General features: G+C 38.5%; 1 long non-coding RNA gene across 1 annotated transcript in view; it reads left to right on the top strand.

Annotated features, from left to right (window-relative positions):
* The first annotated feature begins 523 nt into the window (after positions 1 to 523).
* The window catches only part of LOC148127836 (uncharacterized), a 41424-nt gene continuing 17863 nt past the window's right edge, over positions 524 to 24084 (top strand). Inside the window, exon 1 of the long non-coding RNA XR_015741148.1 lies at positions 524 to 557. This is a non-coding gene — a long non-coding RNA (uncharacterized LOC148127836). The remainder of the gene's footprint in view (positions 558 to 24084) is intronic.

Genomic DNA, 24084 nt, shown 5'->3' with positions numbered 1-24084 from the left:
GTCCTTCTACTTATTGTATTACATCATACCTATACAATTGGTAGATAAACCCAAAGTAAAATTATCAAGTTAGGTTTCCACACTGCTAATACGTCTTGCCCAATTTTATAAGCAGGCATCTGAGCATATACTAGGATGTATTTCTTTTTTTTAAGAAAAAAGCATTTCTTTGTCATTATTTTTGTTTAGAATCTGTCAAATGTTAGGTACATTCCACATGCAATTCCCCCTCAAAGTGATGTGGTTTGCAACTCTACTGGGAAGTCAAGTTGGTTAGCTCAGGAAGTATCACTGTAAATTTCTCAGGAACTGCTGAGCAGGGCTGGTCTCCACTGATAGGATCACCTGCCTTGTCCTGTCAGCCATTTCTGGGTTTCTTTCTCCCCTGGAACCAGTGCTGCCAGTTCGCACTGGTTCTGGTGAACCAGTAGCACTGGTAAACAGTTGGCCCTGCCTACCCACCTCTGCCTCTTCCTGTGCTTTATTTCCTTGTTCTTCAGTTCAGCTGATTCTCATAGCAGAGCTCAGCTGTTTTACCCACCAGCACTGAATAAAAGGTTAGTTTTGAAGCTTAAAATTGGTGGTTTATAAATGCTGTGCACGCATTCACATAGAACCGGTAGTAAAAAAAAAAAAGGGTGAATCCCCCCACTGCCTGGAACCATTGGCTTATTTTCATTGTTCCCTATTCCCTGCTCAGTTTGTTTTCACCCATCACCCTTAAAATTTACTGATGACTCTGATACTCATTCATTGGCTTCTTGAAACAATCCTATATGAGGAGTTCTTGGCGCTTTCGGAGCTTGGTTGTTTTCTTGCAGATGTTTCATTACCCAAACTAGATAATGTTACCTAGTTTGAGTAATGAAATGTCTGCAAGAAAATAACCAAGCTCCAAAATCCCAAAGACCCTTCAGTTCAAGTCTGAGCTACAAATATTGTCAATATCCTTTATTTCAGAACTAAGCCACATTTAATTTATTGGAACTGTTAAATAAAAACTTTTTTAAATATCAGGGAAGGAAAGCTTTCTGCTTTCTGTTTTTCCCCTCACGATTCCTCTTCTATCCATCTCATATTATTCAATGGCCACAGTGTCTCAATCTTCAGAAGATGCTTTTAAGACTCAGAACAGTTGGTAAGAAAAAGTCAGGTCTGGGAATATTGCTTTATTTGAGGATCTAAGGAATTAGATTCCTACAATAAGACTTCTTCCTATCTCATTGTTTTCCTTTCTGTGATAGTTGTATATGGCCCCCATATTAACCTTACATTAATTTTACTACTCACTGTATTCTAAAACAATAGAATGCTTTTGCCTTCATTGATTTCAGAATCACCTCAGATCATTGTCAGTTTCAAAAGACAAGGCAGGTGAAGAAAAAACCTAAATCTTGTTAACTTCGCAAAAAAAAGAAAGAAAGAAAAGAATTAAAACTAAGGCAGAGTCAATGGAGAAACAGAAATTACGGTAGCTAGTATCATAGGAATGAATCAAGCTCAGCAATGAGGGAAGAAGTGAATCTAAGGCTGTTCCAGATGGCTGCATTAACATAAGGTCCTCCAGTCCTTGAGTTGGCAGGAAAATATACTGGCATAAATTCCTCTGCCCTGACAGACAAGTCTTAGTCTGCTTTAGTAACAAGGTAATGATGCTGTCTTTACCACTTCAATGCCCAGTGTGTTTTGGATGGATTCCCTGGCTTCCGTTCCTCTCCTATCTGGCATCACCTGCCTGTGGGAATAACCAGTCACCTTCCTTAATCTGTGATAGGGCAGGGTTGAAGAAAATGCCTGCATCACAAGGTTTATCTACTTTTCAAGCTGCTAGAATAACTGGTTGCTGGTGGGGGGAGGGCTCTGTGGCCAGTCACTTGCGCTATTCCTAAAGGCAGATCTATTGCCTTTCTGAAAGATCACGAAGCCAAACTCCAAAATCCATTTGAGAGACGTAGAGGAGAGATATTGGATAGAACCACTGATGTGCTGGCGTTGGGTAGCTGTGTCAAGCAGCAGCTGGAAGTAGCTATAGAGCAGGCAAAATGGCAGTGGCTCCTCCCATACGTCAAGTTACAAAAAAATTGAAACCCTTTGTCAAAAAACATGTATCCTTGACCTATATAGTCAGTCACTTAACAACTGTTCAAAGTTACAACAGATTTCTAAAAAGCCACTTAGGATCGATCCTTGAAGGTACAACTAACGCACACCTAACATTCTGTGGTAACATGGCTGCATTTTACTGTTTGGCAATTGGCTCACATCTACGACTGGTTGCAGTGTCCCGCAGTCATGTGATTGTGATTTGCAATTTTTTTTTGCCATTTTCCAGCAGAAAATGGCAAAAAACCACTCATTGGATATGCTGGATTCACTTAACAACTATGTGGTTTACTTAATGACCAAATGATTTGTTTAATGACCATGGCAACTTGCTTTACAATTGTAAAAAGTTGTTGTGAAATCAAGTCTGGTCACATGGTGCCTTGACTTGAACTCACAATGACTTACAACCAAAATTCTGTGCTCCATTGTGGTCATAATTTGAAGATTACCTGTAATACATGCACTCACCTCTGACAAATCCAGCTGGCAGAACACAGCTGTCCTTCTCAATATAAACCAGTGCCATGTATGGTTCAGAACCAGTATTTTTCCGTGGGGCAACGCTAGTCCTGTCTTTTAAAATACAAACCTAGCAATCTTTTGAACATGCAGGTAGTTCTTCTTGCACAGCCACTTGTTCAATAACCTTTCAAAGTTATGACAGTGCTGAACTAGAGGGATTTATCACAGGCCCTTATAGTTGCAGTTGTTCCATCATCCCTGCAGTCACGTCACTGCGATTCAGGTGCTCAGCAACCTGCTAACAATTACAATGGTTGCAGCGAACCAGAGTCACATGATCACCATTTAGAATAGAATAGAATAGCAGAGTTGGAAAGGACCTTGGAGGTCTTCTAGTCCAATCCCCTGCCTAGGCAGGAAACCCTACACCATTTGCAACCTTCCCTGCTGACTTCCACCAAGCAAAGACAAGAACCAGCACGAAGTTGCAATGGGACATAGAGAATGCACGTGATTCGCCTAACGATGGTAACGGGGACTGCTAGAATTGCTGTCATAAGTTAGTGAGGTCACATGACACTGCACTTTATAACTAACTAGCTTAGCAATGGAGTTACCAGTTCCAGTTATCACTCTTAAGCAAGTTACATCAGAACCGTATTGTAAAAACAGCTCTAACCTCTGTCAAAAGAACCTAAATCTGTGGATATAAATAGCTGATGTAATGCCTAGGAGGAAATGTGCTCTCCAGTCCCTTTTGCAGGCCAAGCCAAAAGGGCCAAGGGCCCAGTGGCCCAGTGGTCAGGGTGTTTGTCCACAGCAGCCAAATGTAGATAATAGATGAGCAGATTCCAATCCCTGAGCATGTCATCTCCAAGATCATAAATGAGGTGTCATAGATTGTAACCACATCAAGACTTGTGTTGGTTGGGTAAAGAGGGGAAACCCTACTTTCAACCAAAGTAGCTAAAGATTGCATTGAGATGTCTTCATGGTGGACTGGGAATGAGACAAAGGCAATGTCATGTGGACATATCCTTGTTGATTGGTCATCCTCAACTACACAACAGCTACTGTAGCAGGACATGGTGAGCACCTGTCTATTTTATATTATCAATTAATATCCTCAATGAAAAATTAAAAACAATTAAACAAGATGTAATTATTAACAGATTTAGGAAGCCACACTTTACACATTACAAACGCTTCTGGGTTGACAAAGAATCTATTTTTCTCAAATACCATGAGAGCATTTGTCAGTTTGGGGTTGGTTATCTGAATACATATTTAACCATTCCCATTGAAATAAGTGAGATTTAAGTTATTCAGAATTAATTTGACTGTCAGTGATTTCAATTGATCTCCTTCAGGTATGATGAGCCTTTGATTGATTATTATGTGACATTAAATCATTTTTGACTTAATGACAACATAGATCGTCCTTCAGAATGAACGATTCCTAATCTAGTTTTTCATGTCTCCCAGGGGTGCACTCATTGCCTCCATATTTGTGTCCATCCATCTTGCTGCTGGATGGATCTTCATCTTCATTTTCCTTCTATCTTTTCCAACATTAGAGCCTTTTTACCAAAAAGCTGAGCCTTTTGCAGAATTTGTCCAAAGTAAGTTCATTTGAGCCTGATTATTTCTGCCTCAAGTGAGAACTCAGGATTGATTTGTTCAATGATCCATTGATTTGCTTTCTTGACTGCTCACAGTATACTTAGGAGTCTTCTCCAACACCTAAGTTTAGAGACATCAATATATTTACTATCCTGCTTTTCCAAGTATGATGAAGTATGGGTCACATCACAAGGTATGTGCCCTGTTTCCCCCACTTCAAAGTTTATAGAACTGGAAGGAATACAGAATAGGTAATTATTATACTTACCCTACAGGGCACAATGACTCAGTGGTTAAAGTCATTGAGCTTGGCAGCGGGAAAGCTGACAGCCTAGGTTTGAGATCTGGGTGCTGTATGACAGGTTGAGCTCCCATTACTTGCCCCAGCTCCTGACCACCTAGACCATTTAGAAATCATGCAAATGCAAGTAGATAAATAGGTATCACTTCAGTGGGAAGGTAACAGTGTTTTGTGCACTTTGGCGTATAGCTATGCTGCCCACATGATGATAGAAGTGTCTTTGGACAATGCTGGCTCCTTCAGCTAAAAAACAGAGATGAGCACCTAGAATCGGAGACAACTAGAGTCAGAGATAACTAAACAAGGGAGACCTTTATGCTTTCCCCGTGAAGAATAAATTTCTAGAACTAAGTGGACATGATAAGAGTAGCATGATTCTTCTAAAACATTATATAGAGAGGAAATGGATAGTAAGATTCTTTCTCTCTCTCCCTGTCCTCAAAGCTGAGAACCCCCAGAGTCCTTTCTAAGAGATGCCTGCTTAGAATCAGCCTCTGATTGATCTACAAACCAGCCAACTTTTTCTATCCTGGTGGCCTGCATTGCACATCTGGCTGGGAATTCTGGGACCTGCAACCCTCACATATCTGGAGGCTGTCAGGCACAGGAAGGCTGTCATAATACATGACATCATTCATGCTGAACTATGTAAGCCACCCTTGAAGAGCCTGGTGGTATAATGAAGGTCTAGGTCAAGTACTTCTTGCTCCTGCTTCTTTGGTCCCTTTGCTCAGCCCCGTTGAAAACTGTCCATGTTTTCTGTTCCTAATGATGGGCCAAAGAGGCGCTTTCTCTGGCTGGCTATAGTCAGTGATAATTTTTCTTTACAATTTCAGAAACAATGTAAGATGTGTATTGTGCGCCTAATATAATGCCCTGGGTCAAATAAATAGTTAGAAATTCCGTTTGTTCAAAGCAGAGAGGCATTTTATGTTACCAGTAAAATTAAGTACTAAAACTTTTGCTAGGCTGAAGGCAGGTGCTAGTTATGTGCCTGCCTGTGGGATAGGCAGGAGTAGTTATATATTTTATGGAGAAAGTATGTTCTCCTGAGACAAAAATGTCTGGAAATAAAGTTTGGCCAATTCATCTCCTTAAAGTTCCAATGCGGTGTTAATTTTGTAGTGTATACTATTATTGCTAAGGGAAGCCTTCTACTCCCATATGCCTGGTGCAGCTGTATAATGCGGGAAAAGTGATATTCAGCAGAATTAATAACTGCACATAGAAAATGCTTCCCTCCTCTATGAAACAAGCACAGGTGTGAAGATTCTGTGTCCCTCTTTATACTGTTGTACTCCAAACTCCAGACCCATCTAGGACAACTCTGCATGGCCAACTCTGTGAAGTCAACTTGCCGTTGCCAATTCACTACCGTCAACTTGCCATAGTTAATTCACTGTGGGGAAACTCTCCATGGCCAACTCAGGACAACTCCAAGACAAGAGTTACTCTAACATTGAAGAAATGGTGGAATGGAATCATTAAAGAAAGGATACAAAAAGGAGGACAGAATGAAATGTGAATGACAAAAATTAAAATATTTTTTTAAAAAAATTAAATGCTTAAATTGATTAGTTGAATTGTCCTGCAGTGAGTTGTCCCACAATGAGATGGCCATGGTGAGTTGGCTGCAATGAGTTGGCCTTACCAAGCTGTACTATTCCAGTCCTGGACACATTGGCCAATGCTTAGGAATCAACCCACTATGGATTGTTGTTGTGACTCAGAGGTTTGAGCCTGCTCTGTTAGAAGACACAGACTTGAGCAATGAGGAAAAGGAGGATTTGGCCTTGAGGTTTGAGCCTGCTTTGCTGGAGGACACAGACTTGAGCCAGGAGGAAGAGGAGGATTTGGCTCTGAGGTTTGAGTCTGCTTTGCTGGAGAATTTGAAATTGCCTTCCTCCCCAGGACTTTCCTCCTTGGTTGTGCCTCAGGTGTCGGCAGATAATCAGGAGAGTGTGCCAGAGTACTTGGCTGAGGATCAAGCCGAGGAATGCTGGTTTGATGCAAGGCAAAGACGCAGGCAGAAGCGTGAAATGCAATGTAAAAAGAAAGAACAAATCAGAGACTGAGATGAGAGACTGACAATGCCCCACAGGGAATAAAAGTGGGCATGTTAGCTCTGATTCCTTGTTCGGGACAACTTGTTGATTTGGGATAGAAGCTTCTGCATTTTTTCTGTGTGTGGTGTCGGCTTGTGACTTGTGCTTCCTTATCAGACTTGGCAGATAGCTGGCGTGAGACTGCCAAGAATGTTTTTGGATTAAGGAAGTTAACCCTATAGTTACCAGGGGACTTGCCTGCTTATTTGTGTTTCAGTTGGAAGTTTGGACTTATTACTTTGTTTGTCCAGGTGAGACATAACAGATTGTAGTCCAAGAAGCTGGGGGTGGGAGACAAATTCCCCACTCCCATTTTAGCTCACTTGGGGTAGAGTTTACTTTGATACCAATATATATTGAATATACTCATTCTTCAGGGATACTCTTTTTTTGGTTATGTTTAACTTAAAACCGTTTGCAGTGTAAAATCAGACTCTCTTTTCCTGTTGTGTTATTAGTCTACTATTTGCAGTCCAATATGATATTATCCCGTCTACTACTGTAGGGTTCTTCCACCCTGCACCAGGTCACTTTCAATATAATTGAAACCAACAAGCCTACATTCAGAGCCTAGATACTCTCCATTGATCAGATGTCCTTAAACAAACTATTCTTTGCAAAGACTTATCTACATTGTGAAGTAGCTACTTTGCCAGTATGGCCCATCAACCATTTTGGGGAAGGGGCAGGATGAGACAACATTGCCCTGGACTGTAGTAGTATGTGGGAATGACCTTGTGGGACAGGAGAGAGAGCTGCAAACTAAACCACTGTCATGTAAAAGGTATCTCAGTCCACAGAAAGAGTGAGTGTGAGAAACATTTCAGAAGGGAACCTCCTAAATTTTCTGAAGCATACAGTCTTCACTTAACAACTCTAATTGGGACCAGAATTACCATAGCTAAGAGAATTGGTCATTACACAAAGTGTGATGCACCACATAATGAAGGCAATTCCAGTAATCCTGGTGTAGTCATTAGGTGAGGACCTCATGTTTCTCCTGTTCTGCCACAATTGCCTCTACTTCAGCTTCTCCCATCCTCCTATCACCCATACCATCTCTGCCCTTTGGGCTGCCCTGCACTCTACCTCCTCTGCCCATTTCTGTCTCCTCCCATCACTGTGGTATGCCAGGATGAGGCATCTGTTGGCCCTTTGCAAGGTCACTGAAGGACTTCACACAGCCTTCTGAGTCCTCAGTGACTCCCTGTGGATATGTAAAGGCTTTGCACGATTTCCCAAAGGTCCCACAAAGCTCCAGCAGCTGCCTCAGCCTGGCATACCACAACAGCGAAAAGAAGGTGAGGATGAAGATCAGCTGGGAGAGGTAAAGTAAATGGGAAAGCCAGCAGGAAGTTGGAAATTGCTCCTGTGCCTTTTTTGCCAATCCATCCGCCATATTACCTGCCTGCAGCCCCCTCTCCCGCTTCCCATGTACCTGTTGCACTCTGCAGCACCTGCCCATGGCACCAACATACTCATGCATGGCCTGCTTTCTTGAAACTCCCACTTCTTCTCACTTAATGACCTACACGGTCCTAGGGTTATGACAGTAATCGGGACTGGTGGAATTGCTCTCGCTAAGTGATGCTGTCACATGACATTGTTCCTTATGACCATATAGTTTAGCAAAGGAAATCCCAATCCCAATTGCCATCCCAGTCACAAATTGCCATTGTAACCTAAGGACTCCCTGGACCATATTGTGAACAGGTATAATAGTTTTCTTTGCAGGTTCTCTGAGACCTGATAATTATTTCAAGGATTTCTACAGATTAAAAAAGGTTGACTAAAGCTTGTCAAGAAGATATGAGGGTCTATTTGGGGCAAAACAGGCAACCCTCAACACTTCGAAGAAGCTGTGTGGTTTAATGCCACTACCCCCAACCACATGTCTGAACACTTTCCATCATTTCTTCTGGAGTGGGTAATCTTCCCCAAGACAGAACTGGCACACAATTGAAGGTCCCCATGGACTTTCGACTGTTGCCTCAAGAAGAGGTGATAGCTGTGATTAGGAGGGCGTTTGCACATATTCATCTTGTGCATCAATTGTGCCCCTTCTTCGATCCTTCTCATGATCATTCACACATTGGTCACCTCACATTTGGATTAATGCAATCTGCTATACGTGAGGCTGCTCTTTTAGATCACTCATAAAGAGCAGCACAGATGGGCAAAAGGATATAATCATACAACCCCACTGTTACATGAGCTGCCCTGGTTCTCGGTAGCTTTCCAAGTGCAATTTAAGATGTTAGCTATCACCTACCAAGCCCTTCTCTGTACATGCCAGTGGTGGGATTCAAATATTTTTACTACCGGTTCTGTGGGCAGGACTTGGTGGGCATGGCAGGGGAAGCATACTGTAAAACCTCCATTCAGAGGTGGTATTTGCCGGTTCTCTGAACTACTCAAAATTTCCACTACTGGTTCTCCAGAACTGGTCAGAACCTGCTGAATACCACCTCTGGCACCGGCCCAGTTATTTGTAGGTCTTGGCCCATAAAATTCAACTAGGTAAGAAGGCTTCAGATCCTTGCTATTTAACCATGTCGTCTGATGGAATTTAGGACACATGCTTTCTCCGACATGATACCTTTGCTGTGGAACAATGCACCTCTGAGATCTTGATGGCCCCACCTCTGCTGGCCTTTCACAAGACACCCAAGAGCTAGCTTTTAGCCTGGGCACTGAGCCAGGCTTTAAGTGAGCCTGTCTTTACAGGGCTTGTTTAACCAATATGTGACTGCTCTTAGATGTGGTGTGCTTTTTAGATTCTTGCTCTGATATTTTTGTGTGTTGTTTTTAATCCTAATGTCAGCTACCCAGAGTTGCATTTACGAGTCGGGCAGACACATACTTTGAACAAATAAACTAAAAAATAAAAATAGTAGGTCTGTCTTACTAGCCTAATGGCTGTGCTGTTTATGTTACGTACAGAATGTCCCCAGAGCCATCAGATTTTATTTTTTAATAGCTATTTTTCTTTGCCTGCTCTACCTACTATTTCACAGAGGTTTTGTTTTTTTGTTTTTTTTAACAAATCTGTTGGTGCACCATTTCATAATTTTTCCAAGCAACTGGCTAGAAAAAAAATAACAAAATAGTACACTGATAAACTTGTTAAAAAAAGAAAAGCTGAGTAGAAAAATAAGTAGCTCTATGAAAGAAAAATAATTTAAAACCTACCAAGTTTCAAACTAAGGATATTCTTTATGTAAAGCAAATGCTACAACCAGTAGTGGGATTCAATTTTTTTTACTACCAGTTCTGTGGGCGTGGCTTGGTGGGCGTGGCAGTGGGAAGGATACTGTAAAAACTCCAGTCAGAGGTGGTATTTGTCGGTTCTCCGAACTACTCAAAATTTCCGCTACTGGTTCTCCAGAACTGGTCAGAACCTGCTGAATACCACCTCTGGCTACAACCATTATGGTAGAATAGATAATTCTCATTTAGCGACTGCCTCGAATAGAGATAACATGTACAACGGTGATGAAAAAGTAACTTTGCCACACATCCTAGCATTTATGACCTTTGCAGATCTGTAAAGCAAAGGAAAACTGAAATAAGATCGTAACAGTCAGTTTCACTTGGAAGCTGTATCACTTAATAACCAAGTTGTGGTCCAAATTGTGCTTACTAAACAAGGGCTATCTATAAGAAAAACCTATTGCAACAAAACTTGGAGTAAGTTCTGTTCAGGAAAAACAGGATTTTCTTAAACTGGCTTAGAGTCAGACTGCCCTCAGTGCAGGACACCAACAATTTAAGGGCACAGGGTATGGTCCAGATATATCCTAAATCTCCTCAAGCAAACTGACACGGAGCAGAAACAGCAGTTACACTTCATAGTCCAAATCAGAGGTGGTATTCTGGAGAACCTGGTAGTGGAAAATTTGAGTAGTTTGGAAAAGTGGCAAATACCACCTCTGACTGGAGATTTTACAGTATCCTTCCTTGCCGCACCCACCAAGCCACAGAACCGGTAGTAAAAATATTTGAATCCCACCACTGGTCCAAATTCATAATTTTTGATATGGTTCCATTTCTGGAAGGTCAACTAGAGAGGATCCTTGTGACCTAGTTTGTTCCAGAAGTTTGATCCTGCTTGATGCAAAATGTATAAAATAATTCTGCAGATTAATATCTGTTTATTAAGCATTGCATTTTAATATAGTATGGAAATCATAAAAATTCCCTTTAAAATGATTTGTTTAAATTGATAGACTAGCATTACCCTTAAACCGAAGTGTCTAAATGCACCTGTTTAAGTCAGTTTCTTGTTCTCTTAGGTATTATTTAGGCATTGAATTTTCCCCATTAGTGGAGTGATTGACACTGTGGTCCCTACAATAACACATGATTATAACTCCTGAAAATAGCAATTACCCAAAATGGAAACCAGATGCTGTGAGAAATTTGACTCTCTTGGTTTCTGGTGAAGTAGGTTAATTTGTAAAGCAGAAAACCACAATCATTATTCAGATAGGTTGTACATGAATCGTACATGAATTAATGACATAATAGCTAAATCATATATGGTCAAAAGTAATGCTTAAGTTCACTTATCAAAATAACCTAATGCAAAACAGATTCTTATACATACGCACACATGTGTGTATGTATGTATGTATACACAAACATACATACGTGTGTGTGTTAAAAACCTATATACTAACTTTTAATATGAATAGCAGAGCTACATGGAATGCTTCTTCATGTGTACAAACCATTGCTTTTAAAAACAGAAGAGCTGAATATAAAAAGCTCATCCAACAACGTATAACATGAAAATACCTGATGGAGCTATAGTGTGGATTTTGGGGGGCAAAAATTCCAAATTCTCCCTCTACAAATTTGCCATGTGAAGTGTGCAGTCAAACCTGAGGGGATTTTGCTACTGCCGCACTGTGTTTTTGTGGGTTGCTTTTTCAGATCCACTGTGTGGATGATAAGATGTCATTCCTGGCACGGCTTGGCTAGAGAGGTGTATCTGAAGTGGTTAAAATGGAGGCTCCACCAGTCACCACCATTTTCAGTGTCATATGTTTCCCCCGTGTGACATTGTGGCTGTAAAATTACAGCCTTTCTTTGCTCCCTTTTCCTGCAGATGTGGAAGCCTGAAGTTGCATTCCATGGTCTTGTGCCACATTTCATCAATGTTTTTCCTTTGCTTTCTCCAAAGCCTGACTGCATGTGGTGTGTAGATTGCCGGTGCCGTTTGGGGTCTTCCCTCTCAAATGCTGCTACCTAATCCCAGGCAGGCTCTGCCAGGCCCACACCTGCAGCTGATTGAATCCTCCTGGAGTACAAAGGCTTGATTTACGGCCTCAAGGAGACAAGGCCCAGTTGCAGCTGGACTTCAGCAGGAAAAGGAAGTTGTTTATCATCTTGTATGCATTTCATTAGCAATTGTGTACCCGATATCTGCAGCTTGTACAATAATTTCTAATCACTGACAGAGAGCTTTATGGTATCTGGCATGGTTTGGAGAAAATGCTTCAGAACGGGCAAATTACATGCAAGAGCTTCCTCACTGCCCCCCCACCCAGAATTTTTTATGTTTTGGTGACCCAATGAAACAAAAGGAACTAGTGCCTAAAATCCAGACAGCTACTGAAATTGGATATTTTTGTGCTTTTTTTTGTTTCATTTTGCTTATATTTGGACAGTTTTGGCTTTTTATTTTTGGTGATCGGAAGTCTGCCAGTAGCAAACTGGATACCAGTCCGGCATCTCTTCCACTCTGCATGCAGAATCAACCATGCTGTTTATTGATTCACCTAGATTTAAAGAATGCCTGATTCCAAGCGACTCTGGGTGATTTTAATTTTAAAAAGCCAGAATGATAAAATAGAAAGACAGACGATAGGTGTGTGTGTGGTGGTGGGGAATAGAATAGCACAAAACATTATTGGGACTCTTACTCCAAGGCCTGGAAGAGCCAAGTTTTTAGTGCCGTCCAGAACTTTGTTATGATGAGACTAATACAAATCTTCAAAGCAAGGTTACTGCTACAATAAAGAAGGAATGCCTTAAATAGCTTTTCTTAATTTTAATTGTTTTTAATCTTTTTTACTGTTGGTAAGCTGCCTTATTGGTGAGCTGGTAGCATATAAACAATTCATTTATAAATAAATACATGCTTCTGGGGATTTGCCAAAAGGCATTGTTTAATTGAGGGAGCTTGAAATGCCCTCAGGGCTAGATTTAATCAGCCAATCAATCAGCAACTATCAGAGTTAAATGACCCCTCAAATAACCGTCTCCTCTATGAAGAGCTTTATGTGGTAGCTAGCACCTTGAAGCCCACTAGGAGAAACAGTACTTTCTCCTTACTGCCATGTATGAGTTGCAGTTGTCATTTGAGACAGAACTTCAAAAGATTTTCAATGTTTCTGCAAATACAAGTCATATTAATTTAACCTACGGTTAAATTTTGGAATGGAATGCAGTCAGCGGTTGTCTATGGAACTCTGCAAATGATCTGATCAACAACCCTGGAATGGCTCTTAAAAGAACCTTCTGGAGCTCATTAATGAGGATTTTCCTGGCTCTTTGACAACCTCTTCTTGGGGAACCAGAACTGCTGCTTTTGGTAACCCAATTCAACAAATCCATTGGACAGTCTCCCCCCTCACTTCTCTAATTTCTAAATAAAAATAAGTTCTCAATAAAGTGGACCTATGAGAAGGAGTTAATCTCAGCAGGCTGGGAAGACTGCCATCTCTACCCTCTGAAAGCAGCTTTTAGTGGTGATCCTGGATGGGGAAAAAACCCCACACAAGGAACCCATAATTGATGTCCTGAAAGTATCTTGTGTTATATTCTGTGAAGGCAGCACTGACCAGCCTCACTGTCAAGCCATAGTAAAGGTAGGCTATAGTAGAATGAGAGGAAAACACATTAATACTGCTGTGTGGATAAACCCTTTGATTTTTCAAGGGTTTTTTAAAATAAAAAAATCAATTTTGAACGTTTGCAAACACTATTAATTCAACCTCAATCTTAAAGTAACAGAGCCAAAACTATCTCCAGTGGTGTGTTCAGACTACTAGTTGGCCCATAAAGAGCAAATTATTGATGTCAAATCCAAAGTCAGAGAAAAAAACATGGTTGCTCCTGAAATCTAGAAGACAAGATTTTATTTAATATGAACTGCAATGAAGCAGCTTTTTCATATCACTGAGGGGGGAAATTATAGGGTACCTAAGAATCCAGAAAAGATTCTTATTCATTCAAATTTATTCAAATTATCTCCCACCTTTCTGTTCAGTAATAGGATTATAATTCTCTCAAAAAGTTTCTTTTTTTTAAAAAAGGGTGTATATTCTCTTTCTCCAATTTTTCTTTACAGTGATTAACACTGTAAAGACAAAAATAACACAGAATATGAGAGAAATAACACACAATATAAGAGTAATAACATAATGGGAGCTTGTTCTACACTTGAACAGGAATTGGAGAGCAGGTATGGGCCTCTCAAGAGTCAGACCTTTCTCCAACTTCTCTGTTAGGGCACACTTCCAACTTGATTATTTTTTGTCTCAGTAAATTAAAGTTAAAATTACTTCAGAGGCCACATAGCTGGATAATCAGTGTGTGCTAAGATAGTACTGTTTGTGCATGGAGTGAGAATTGAGCCAAAACTTGGGCTTTTATTTTAGCAAAATTGTTTTAATTCCCCCTCCATCATTTGATTATTGGAGTATTAAAGAGATTAACAAAGCATTGTGTTTACAAGTGAGAGGAGCTGCTTAAATGTTTATTTATTTAATCAAATTTAGATATTGCCGATCTCACTCTCCAGGTAAGCAATTTAACTGCTCCCGAAACATTCCACTAAATGACATTTACATTCACATGTTTATCCTGATGTACAATTGTGCAACAGATGTGCTGTTGTGCAGCTGCTGTGAACCCAATGTAACCCAACAATGCACTTCAGAACAGGGAGTACTGACAATAGTGCAACTCAGAATGTGCAATTTAATGTCTCTTGTGGCACAACTAGAGCAGTACTAGAACTTCAAAGTGAAGGCAATGTACTTTTCCTTATATTCATTGATGACATCAATAGCCCAAACTTGATTGGCTCTGTGACATTGCATTTATTATGCATTTATTATACAATTAACCGGTGGAATGGCTTTCCTCCAGAAGCTGTGGTTGCTCCATCACTGGAGATATTTTAAAAAGAAATTGGACAGCCATTTGTCCAAATGGCATAGGATCTCCTGCTTGAGCTGGGGCTGGAATAGAAGACCTCCAAGGTTCCTTCCACCTCTGTTACTCTGTTATGTAATACCTGATTGGCTGAATTATCTCAATGAAGAAAACAGAAGCATTTAACAATAAAACAGCAGCAGCAAACTGGCTTCTAACATACAAATTAAGTTGTAGCGGTGGCCATCATTATCAGACGTTAATACAATCGAGCGAGTCCAGAAATATTTCACAAGAAGAGTAAATACACTCCTCTGCGCGCAACAGATTGCCCTATATCACCAGGCTTGAGATTTTGGGCTTGAACAACCTTGAACTATGCCGCCTATGGTTAGACTTAAGCGTAGCACACAAAAATAACTGCTACAATGTCCTACCAGTCAATGACTACTTCAGCTTCAACCACAACAATACAAGAGCACACAACAGATACAAACTCAATGTAAACTGCTTCAAACTTGATTGCAGAAAGTACGACTTCAGCAACAGAGTGGTCGATGCCTGGAATGCACTACCTGACTCTGTTGTTACATCCTCTAACCCCCACTGCTTTAACCTCAAACTATCCACTATTGACCTCACCCCCTTCCTAAGAGGTCTGTAAGGGGCGTGCATAAGTGCACCATCATGCCTACCTTCTCTGTCCTATTGTCCCCATTTATTCGTACCTCTTTCCTGTATTCTTACTCATGTTTATACTTATACCTATTATCTTGTAAGCGATTGACAAATCAAATAAATACATAAATAAACATCTTTAAAATGCATTTTTTTGTATTTCTGAGTAAAAATTGGCCAAAACTGTATATGTTGCAGAGTGACTAAAATGTCCTTCTGCCCAAGTGAGTTCTCATGAGCCTATGTTTAGGTTGAGGCAATAATGTTCAAGGTTTTCCTTTACTCATATTTTTAGACATTTTCTCAATTAACATAATGGAAGTGTGAGTTTTGTTTAAGAGATTTCAGTTTTTTTCAAAATTTACCATGCAGTTCTCAGCTCAAATATGTATTTTTGTATGAGCTTGTATAAAATAATTTGTAAACTGAAGAAGACTCATCTTTCAGCAGATTTATCAATTAATACATATGCAACTAACATGATGTGCAAGATATGGATCCATTCATCCCCAATACAGATTTCCCAAGCTACTCATGCTCCATTGACTTAAAAAATTCACACAGCCTTTGAATGATATCCATGATAGCCAAACCTTTAAATGAAATTATTCTCCCTTCCATTTGACTGGCTATCATATCAACCAGAGAAAGAGATTTGCGTTCAGGGTCTCTGCTCTTTTGTTGATATTCCCAGTTTACATGTTAAAGCACATCTATGGAATAATTCAGTAACATTGTCTTTCACTTAATGTGAAATAGCCTGTCTCTGCATCAAAATCAGCATAGCTTGTATATAGTATCTGGAAATTTAATAAAGGGAATGGTTATAACTGCAAAAACTATAACATCTGGAATGCCATCCTGGAAACCTTCCAGGATATTTCCACAAGGAATACTTTGTAAAAGTTGTTACCCTTCTAGGCATTTCAAAATTTTGTAAATGGAATATGTTCCCAGCTCTGCCTAGGAGCAAAGATTGGATTATAAAGTGCTAAATGTTTTTTACAACTGTGTGAGCCATGATAGTACATGGATAATCATTCAAGGAAAATTACTTTTACAGGCAATTTTAATGGATATCTTCCAGCACTCAATTATACTCGTATTTCAGGAATCCAACAATACAGGACAATTTCTCTTTAGTTCATCTCCTGCCCGGAACCTTGCGATCCCATCTGAGGATGGAATGCTATTATAGCAGCTCTATTGCCTATAACTCAGGGACAATGATCGTTCCGGAGAAAATAGACATCTGGGGGAAGAAAGACGGGATGATTACCCAATAATCAGCTAAGCTTCGGCTAAGCTGCTTCCAAGATTCATTGTAATGCTTTCAGAAGCATTTAAATAACATGGTTAATATCTGTAAAAGAGTAAGCCAGTAGCAATTTGCCAGACAAGCAAGTCATTCTACTGCTATGTCCCAAGATTGCTTTGTTTATCAGCTCTATGTTTTAATGATTGTTATAGGATGGATATATGTATTCCATCTCTCTCTTTTTTTTCATTAAAACTGATTAACAGGTCTCTCATATAGATTATAGATAAGTTTTACAATAAAGTTCTTTAATATAATAAACTGGTGTTCCGAAACCTCCACCCTGCAAAAGTTTAGGATTTTCATCAGAGGTAAAATTCAAAAAAAAAAAAAATCATTCCCATTGCAGATTATGAAAGTTATGCTTCAGTATGAACTTTTCATTCGATTCCTCTGCTTTGTCTTATGGCCAGATTTAGTCTCCAGCAAAATAATGCGTCCTGTAGAAAATGACAATTCTTATCATGTGCTAAAAATGTGTCTGGCATTAGAACTGTTGCTTCACTTGTTAAGTGATTACTCTAGGTTTTCAAGGGCATCCAGGGAATATGTCAATAAATTCAAACCTTATTACCTGCTCTGAAGAAATGTGGGCATTGCCTTCATTCTATTGGATGAAATAAAATAAAATAGAAACTGATTTCTGGTCCACAATAAATCTCCTTAAAACATATAGAGTTCCCTAGATGTGCTAAGTTTAAACCAAGAAAAATAAGTTAGTACATATTACTGGCAAGTGTAAATAATTAAATAAATTTTTGTCTCTGTTAAGCCAATACATGCAATAACTATTTCAAGATGTGTCAGGAGCTAATGTATAAGTTGTACATTGTACACTGAAATGGAGTGAAGTAAACTAATTATGAAACTGCCCACATTGCCATTTTCCTCGTATGCTTCTCACTGCTGCCACCATGTGAACAAAATTATTTTTTTCAGGTTGCCATGATCAAAAATATACTTCACCCTTTGAGGTTCCTTGTGTGTGTGTGTGTGTGTGTGTGTGTGTATGTATGTGTGTGTGTATATATATATATATAGTTTTATATATATAGTTATATATATAGTTATATATATAGTTATATATATATAGTTATATATATATAGTTTTATATATATATAGTTATATATATATATATTAAGTTATTGCTGGTATTTATATGTATGGTATTCAGCTCTGTTCGGGTATTTTCCCACGTCATTATAGTTGTGCTTTTAAAGTTGTAGCAACGTTTCGGCAGAATCTCATCTGCCATCCTCAGGCTTCTGTATTGAGATATACAGAAGCCTGAGGATGGCAGATGTGATTCTGCCGAAACGTCACCATAACTTTAAAAGCACAACTATAATGACGTGGGAAAATACCCGAACAGAGCTGAATACCATAAATACATACATACATACATACATACATACATACATACAATGCAAAATTAAAATAGTTTTGATAATGATCTGTAATAGCAAGTTACATGTGAATAATACATAGAAAAATATACCTATTTAAACTTTAGTTAGAACTTTTCCCTGTTTTAGACACGAGCTTGCAAAGAAGCCATTTGGGGGGCTACCACAAAGAAAAAGTGGTTAATTTATTTTCCAAAGCACCAGAAGGCAAGACAAAAACAATGGATGGAAACTAATCAAAAAAGCAACCTGGAATTATGGAGAAACTTCCCAACAGTGAGAACAATTAACCAGTGGAACAGCTTTGCCTTCAAAAGCTGTGGGTGCTTCATCACCGGAGGAAAGAAAAGACAGGACTGAAATGGTATAGAGTTTCCTTCTTGAGCAGAGGATTGGACTAGAAGACCTCCAAGGTCCCTTCCTGCCCTTCCCTTCTGATTCCATTTCACCTTATCCTTGAGGGATAAACAAAAAACTCTGGGCACAGTTTACTGTGAAGATGATCAACACCATTCTGATATCACCAGGCTTGAGATTTTGGGCTTGGACAACCTTGAACTGTGCCGCCTACAGTTGGACTTAAGCATAGCACACAAAATTATCTGCAACAATGTCCTACCAGTCAATGATTACTTCAGCTTCAACCGCAACAATACAAGAGCACATAACAGATACAAACTCAATGTAAACCGCTCCAAACTTGATTGCAGAAAGTATGACTTCAGCAACAGAGTGGTCAATGCCTGGAATGCACTACCTGACTCTGTTGTTACATCCTCTAACCCTCACTCCTTTAGCCTCAAACTAACCACTATTGACCTCACCCCATTCCTAAGAAGTCTGTAAGGGGCGTGCATAAGTGCACCATCATGCCTACCATCTCTGTCCTATTGTCCCCATTTATTCGTACCTATTTCCTGTATTCTTACTCATGTTTATACTTATACCTATTATCTTGTAAGTGATTGACAAATCAAATAAATAAATAAATCTAGCGTATCAAGAGTTCCATGAGAAATGTTAGTTATCCCTGGTCACAGGTTCCTTTGTGTAAATTTTTGTTTACCTAGGAATTCAATCCAAACTTGAAATTTTTCTGCACTTACTATTTATATGCAGTATTATTTACACTACTCAATAAAATCACTGAATATGAGATATGCAAACATATGGATACCTGTTTAGGCAGTACTTTTTAATACCTCTTTTGACAAAAAAAAGGAGTAATAGGTTCCAAATGTTTTCTATTTTTGCTTTTGGACTTTTCCCAACTTTTCCTTGTAGAACTCTTCTAACTGAGAAATTTGGATGCCTATTTTAGTTGGTTGTCCTTCTGAAATATGTATCATCTTTTCAGTTTCAATATGTTTACTGATGATACAACACTAGATTCTAGAATAAATTAAAACTAAGTTGAAATGATTCTTCCTCCACCTGTACAATATTTCTTGTGCCACTGGTTGCCACAGTTGCCAAGATATTATTTTCTTCCAATGCTTCAATCTTCTTTTCTCCAAATATGTTTTCTATGGCATTTCAGTTTTCTTTCATCAGTTAAATATTTGTTGGATATTTGTTAAATATTTGTTCACAGCCTCAAAGACGCAATGTTAATAATGGAAAACTATTTGGATAGGGAACTAAAAGTTCTAATTTTAAAATGTTAGATATGTTTTTATAACTTTAAAATAAGATTAATTTATCAAAAAATTGAGGTCTATTGGACTCCCCAATGGCTATTTAAAAAGGCTTGATTAATTGCTTTTCTGTGTTGGAGATTTAATCAGTTTGAAGGTATATAATAAGCATCATTTTGTGATAAGTCTCTGTCTTACTGTCCCCATTTATCTGTATTTACTCCCTTTGTTCTTGTTTATGTTCATACTTATACTTGTTATCTTGTACATGTTTGACAAGCAAATAAAAATAAATAAATAAATACTGTTTAGGTACTCTATATTTATGGAATATTCATAATAGTTTGAATAATTTTCTTGGTACAGTGTTACAATTTAAAAATGTTAATATTTTTCAATTACATTCCTAAAATTTGGAATCTATTTCAACTATGGCTGATAGCCAGTGTCAAATTATTGCACCAGACCAGGCCTCATCCATCTCTTGGGAAGAGATGCATTCTTTCTTGATTGGAATGAATTCTTTCCGAATGCCTTCTTTCTTATACTTTACACTTTTCTTTTCTTCAAAGATTGCACAAATCCTGCTGATGTATTCTAGTCAATCTTGATGGCTGAGACAGCCTTGATTTTTGCCCCTCTTCTCCAGACCAAAACTCAAAGGAACCTCCTCCACACTAATAAGTATTGATAATGTCCTCCATGCTCATAATGAATTCACTACTCAGCTCTGAAATCCTTTCTGATCACTTCTTGTCTCCTAGAAAAAAGTCATTCTAAAGGAAGGTAGAGGATACCCTTTTACTTTCTCATGTGTTTCAGTGGCTTTTATATGTCAGGAGTCACTTAGCAGCTAAATGGGTGGCATATAAATTTAATAAACAAACAAACGAACAAACTTTGAAAACTACTTGTTGCTGGTAGTTATTTTGTTCCTCCTGCATCTCATATGACAAGATATTTGCCTATTCCAACAGAAATTATAAGTATTAATACAGGTTCAATATTTCTCATTCTTTTCACCAGGCAATTCTCATATTATTCATTCTATGTTTGCTTGGAAGTTCTTGTTCTAACAATGTTTTCATTTCAACCACTGATTTTTATATAATTTAGGCTGCTTAGGTGCAAGTTGCACTTCCATTGGCAGCTATCTCAGCTACAAGGATGGAGGGAACTGTGTACCTTGGATGGGTATTCAGATTAACAGAGTTATAGGTCATCTACTCCAACCCCCTGCCCAAGCAGGAGACCCTACACCATTTCTGACAAATGGCAATCCAGTCTCTTCTTGAAAGCTTCCAGTGATGAACCTCTCACAATTTCTGAAGGCAAGCTGTTCCATTGATTGATTTGTTCTGACTGTCGGAATATTTCTCCTTATTTCTAGATTGAATCTCTCCTTGATCAGTTTCCACCCATTCCTTGTCTGGCCTTTGGGTACTTTGGAAAATAGCTGGACCCTCTCCTCTTTGTGGCAGCCCCTCAAATATTGGAACATTGCTATCATGTCACTCCTGGTCTTTTTCTTCACTAGACTAGCCATGCCGATACTTACAACTATTCATTGTACATTTTAGTCTCCAGTCTCCTAATCATCTTGGTTGGGTCAATCCTAATTTCAGTTGCACAAGTACAAAATTCAACTGAACACGGTCTTCTTGAATCCTTCCAAAGGTCATGAGTGTTTCTCGTGATAACCAATTGATTATACTGCTTAACATTTTCATATCTTCCTTGTTTATTTGCTTGATATTTATGTTTAATTTATATGTTTGGTATTTCTATGACCTTTCTCAGGCATTTTCTTCCTATGAGATGGAATCATGTAGGTATCTTTGCTAGAGGGAGCTTTTTCACTTCTGATAGGCTTCCTGAGTGATACGGAACATTTATTTCCAAATCTCAGAGAGCACCTATATACATAAAGTAGTTTTTTTATTAGAGATGATTTCATATCTCTATTTATTGATTCCGAATGCATTGTGGAATGTCATAAGTGGCCACACTGCCAGTGCCTCATATACTCCTCCAAATGATAGGATTGGGAAGTATAAAATCATATCAATAAATATGTCCCTTCTACCTTTGAATGATGGCTAAATACAAGGCTACTTCTGTATAGGGATATCACTATAGATGCCCAGAGAGCAGTCTTAACATTATTTCTCCTATATAGCAAGGCAATCTCTATCTCTGCTTGCTTTCATAAAAATGACATTGGATTGTCAATACTTGGCATTTATTATTGCAGTTGTAATGTCCTGGGGACATGGGATCATCTTTTGTGATCCTCTGACAAGCAAAGTCAATCGGGAAGCCAGATTCATTTAACAATTGTTACTAATTTAATACCTGCAGGGATTAACAATTGTGGCAAAAAATATCATAAAATAGGGCAAAACTCACTTAACCGCTGTTTTGGTTAGCAACAGAAATTTTGGGCTAAATTGTGGTCTTAAGTCAAGGACTACCTATAGTATAGATGTGACCTAATGCAATACCTCCAAATTCCAGGTTGCATTCTAGGAGTGGTAATCCAAGCCAGTGTAATGTTTCCATTGATTTCAGTGTTGTGTTTTGTGTACAAAGAATTTACATAGGAATGGGAATAGTTTTACATGGATGCATGTAACAAAGTCTGGAATCTTTTGAACTCTTGGAGAATGTTCTCTCTTCTGCGCTTTGTGATTTTGCTTAAATATGAAGTCTATTTTCTTTTGATTTTGCATGGCTTTTAACACCAGCTGCTGTAAAAATCCCCCTAGAACTCCTGTGTAATAGAGTAAAGCTGAAAAATTATTTATGTTATACACTGTTCTGTGTTCCAATCTGACATACTGAAGCCACTGGGAGAACACTATGCCATGGACTCAATCAGTCTGTTTCTAATACTTCAATTGTAGGGTTTACTCTTTAGGGTACAAATATCCTGGCAATAGAATTGATGAAGTGTTTATGTGAAACAGAATTTACTGACTTTTTTTGGAAGACTATGTGTTTTAAAAATAAACATAAAAGTTAAGAAAACATATCCAGATTAATAATTACTTATGACGTCAGAGAGACAAAAACTTTAGCAGTTGTTGACCCAGCCAGTACTTCTATATATTTTATATTATTGCTTGGTATAACATTAAAAGCTGGGTCACCTTCTCTTTTCAAGTATATATGAGGAAAAAAAGAAGGCAAATATATTTTACCTTGGTATCACACCATTACAAAAATAGATTTGTTTATAAATACAAACCTAGTGAGACATCTAGAAGTTTGAATCGGCCAGTAAGTCTCTTCTGAATATTCAAAATATCTGCATCCCATTTTTAATAGACATTCTATCAGGTGCACAAATTCATTGATTTGCTGTCATTTTTAGCCATTTGTGTATAACTTGGCTTTGTTGGCTTCAATTTCTTTGTAAAAAAAACAAGTACCTTTTTAGAAGCATTCATTTTCAGATCTCTGCTCTTCATAATGAACTCGGTTACAGAGGTGATGAGGGCACCGTTGGAAGACTTCAAAGACCAAGTTAAGGAGAGATTGTCATGGAGAAGATCTATTAATGTGGTCACTAGGGGTTAAAAAATCATTATATACTTCTCAAGAAAGCTAGGTCTTCAAATAATGTGCTCATAATATGAAAATTTGACCCTGGTTATTTATGCCTCAAATGAGAACTTTGGATTCGTGTGTTCTGTGATGAATTTGTTATTCATGGCATTCTCAGGATCTTTTCCAACATCAGAATTTTAAAATATCAATAAACTTTCTATCCTGCTTTTTCAAAGTTAATTGTCTGCAAAATTCTGACCTTTGTAGGTATGTTATTATACATCACAGTGTCTGATTCTGCATACATGGTTGTTATGCTAAGTGTTAGTTTGTGGTATATTTCTGGTCTGCTGATTCTTTTATTTCTGATAGTTGCTCATAAAAGAAAGATGCTGTCCACCACTGCAGTATCTTCATTGTCAATTGTGAGCTGGCTGCCGTATCTGCTGTCTTTACTATTATGTTGTCTTGAGATTCAGTATTAGTCCCATGTTTTCATTATACTTCTTGACTTTCATTATTAGAATTTTCAGATCAATTGCATTTTGAGCTACCAGAATAATGTCATCAGTATAGTAACTGAAATTTCTTATTCCAGTTTTAAGACCATACTCAACTTCTTCTAATCCAATTTCCGTCACTACGTAGTCAGTATAAGGGCCGAATAAATTCAGAAAGAGTATATCTCATTCCTTTTGCTGAGCTAGAGATAATCTATTTCACCAT

The sequence above is a fragment of the Pseudonaja textilis genome, chromosome 1 (assembly GCF_049901715.1).
Source record: "Pseudonaja textilis isolate UNSWEBS1 chromosome 1, rPseTex1.2, whole genome shotgun sequence".
In the NCBI taxonomy this organism is placed as follows: Eukaryota; Metazoa; Chordata; class Lepidosauria; order Squamata; family Elapidae; genus Pseudonaja; species Pseudonaja textilis.
This window is presented reverse-complemented; position numbering and strand designations above follow the sequence as displayed.